Genomic DNA, 2,698 nt, shown 5'->3' with positions numbered 1-2,698 from the left:
GCAAAGGAATTCTGCTTCAGTTCACTTGACTGGTGACAATGAGGAAAGTTGCAGGGCCCAAGGTAAGTTCAGTAGGAAATGTTAATCCTTTCTTTGGGTATAATAGCGGAAATTCCACTTTTGACCTGAGAATTCTTATATGCCACACTTTTTTTTTTTACTCAAAACTTGGTATTTTTGTGATGAATCAGTACCGGCTAAATAACCGATCTAGACTCGATTTTGATCAAGTTTGAGCTCAAACTCTAACTGCTTGAATGCGTAAGAGAATAAAAATGGAGTAGTTTATGAAAATCATTTTGAATTTCAGACCCTAATCGTCATCTCGAAGTTGTTTATTTATTTATAAATAAATAGAATCATAACTATGATTGATTTCACCTAGAGATTAAGCGCAAACCTTACTTTTAAATCAATTTTCAAATTTTTAAGTAATGCAATTTGCAAGAACAAAACAAACCATCATATATGTCGGCTGTCATTTTGGACAGATACTGTAGTACGTTGGACTCATCGGCCCAGTCTTATTAGTTAAAACTCAGAGGCCTACTCCAATGGGGCCACCTTCTCAAAAGAATCATTTACAGCCCCAAGCTGTGTTAGGGCTCCAAAGTCCATCTGTATAAATTCCCCTCCTCTCGTCGTCTCAGACCTCCACCTTTAGATATCCACTAGTTCCCTGGAGCTAAGCTCGGCTGCGCAGGTATATTTGTACGAATATTTAAGCAAAATATTTTTATTTTTACAAATTTTTTTCTTATATATTTAAGGGAGGATGAATATGATGAAAGTAATAGAAGGTATTGATGAAATTTCTTCATTTGATTTATAACAGCCTTTGCTACGTTCTTTCTGATTCGTTCTCCAAATTCTTCCTCCTTTTTTTTTCGTATTCCTTTTTATTTTTATTCTTAGTTTTGATTATTAATAAATCATACAGATGATGAAATCTTAAAATCTTAGGACACCTTCTGACACAGTTTGACAATGCTGTGTATGAGAAAAGATTTTAAATTTTCTGATGTTTGATGACCACTCAATTAATTAATTTTATGGGTTTTTTTTTCTGGGCTTTTCTACGACGTCGTCTCGTCTTTATATCTGTGTAGTTAAGGTTTCGGTGGTATGTTTATGGAACGACGACGATTGTTCAATTGGGGCGAGCTGATTGGTACAATAATGCTCGCAAGTCTCAAAAAGTTATTATGATTGAATCGTCAAAACAAAGCGCTTCTTCAGTAAAAGCGGTTGAGGCTTCTATAGGAAGAATCCCGCTTTTCTGAAAGAGTCGCGTTCTCATATCCTATCGCCTTGGGGAGCGGAGACTCTGCTATTACCTCTTGGGATTTGCCATGAGAAATATATTCCCCCTTTTTCCTCATGAATTTAATTTGCGATATTTAATTTGATTAGTAATTTGCTATAAATCGTTTTTATAAATTAAAGGGTTTATTCGGAACTATAGATGGAGGTTATGCTCCATCAATGTGCCTGAGTACTAATATTGGTGTAAAATTCAAAAGAAACAAAAAGGCCGAAAAAAAAATAGAGTATCTAATGAACAGAAAACATTATTATTAGCTTCTAATTCATACTTTAAATGAGTTAGAATTCTGTATAGGGCTGTCTGGGTTTAGCCTCCACATTGATTTAGCGGCTAACATTGAAATTTTAGAAATTAAAACTTTTAGATTCTAATCTCTTTATTTTCTCTCAGCTTCTCAAATCTCATCTCTTTTTAGTTGAAACTATTTTAAATTTTAAATTAGTCCAGATAAGTTGAATAAGATTTTACGATTTTAAATATTGTTGAATAAATTAATAACATAAATGATCAAGATACGGAAGTGAAAGAAATTTGCTTGAGCAAAGCCAGTCTACGAGCCCAATTAAAAAGACCTTTTAGCCATTTCGGTATTTAGATCAATTGTAACAGGGTGCATATCAAGGGATCAATCCCCTTAACTGCGTTTCCTTTCCAAAATTTTTAGGAGCATGGTTGAACATGGTTGAAGGTGAAGGTTATTTAACTCCATTCGAACCTTTCAATAGATTAAATCGGTTCATCCTTCTCCTTTCCCTAGTGTAGGACTAATTGTAACAATATTATACTAAAAAAAAAAAAATAAAGTATCCAGATTAGCATGCACATACAATTGCATAGATTATATAAACTAGGTAGTCCTCTGGAAGGAGGGATAGGTTAGGTGATACGGAAGAGACGGTAAGTGAGAGATCCCAATTTGAAACTATTCACTTACACTTAAAAAAAAAAAAAAAAAAAGTAGCCCTCTAAAAAAAAGTAATTTTGCCATTCGTCCTACCCAAGAATTTCCATAACCTCTCGACTCTCTTCAGCCAAAAACTGCGTCAGGCGATGCTACTTTTTTTTGGGCTTGTGCCTCCGTGGGTAGATGAGGTGGTCCAATATGGAAGCCCAAATTTTTCGTTTCAATCGCTAAAGCCAAAAAAAAAAAGGAAAAGAAAAAAAACCTTGGATGACAAAAAGTTGTAGTCAAGTACATATTGTCCTTAAAAGGCTGTTCAACTATTAGAAAAGATCAGTTAGTGATTGAATTTTTTTAATCCCTTGTTGTACGATTTGAAGTTTTCCTATAATCCTTTCCTCCTTTTTTCTTGTACAATTTGGAGTTTCCATGTAATTCTAAATATAATAAGATAAATTTCAAATCTGATA

General features: G+C 33.8%; 2 non-coding genes across 2 annotated transcripts; both read left to right on the top strand.

Annotated features, from left to right (window-relative positions):
* Positions 1-773: 773 nt before the first annotated feature.
* On the top strand, positions 774-863 carry LOC113691180 (small nucleolar RNA R32/R81/Z41). The gene has a single exon (XR_003448593.1). It is a non-coding gene; the product is annotated as a small nucleolar RNA R32/R81/Z41 (small nucleolar RNA).
* A 69-nt stretch (positions 864-932) lies between these two features.
* On the top strand, positions 933-1,029 carry LOC113691179 (small nucleolar RNA snoR31/Z110/Z27). Its single transcript, XR_003448592.1, has one exon. It is a non-coding gene; the product is annotated as a small nucleolar RNA snoR31/Z110/Z27 (small nucleolar RNA).
* The last annotated feature ends 1,669 nt before the right edge of the window (positions 1,030-2,698 follow it).

The sequence above is a fragment of the Coffea arabica genome, chromosome 5c (genome assembly GCF_036785885.1).
Source record: "Coffea arabica cultivar ET-39 chromosome 5c, Coffea Arabica ET-39 HiFi, whole genome shotgun sequence".
In the NCBI taxonomy this organism is placed as follows: Eukaryota; Viridiplantae; Streptophyta; class Magnoliopsida; order Gentianales; family Rubiaceae; genus Coffea; species Coffea arabica.
This window is presented reverse-complemented; position numbering and strand designations above follow the sequence as displayed.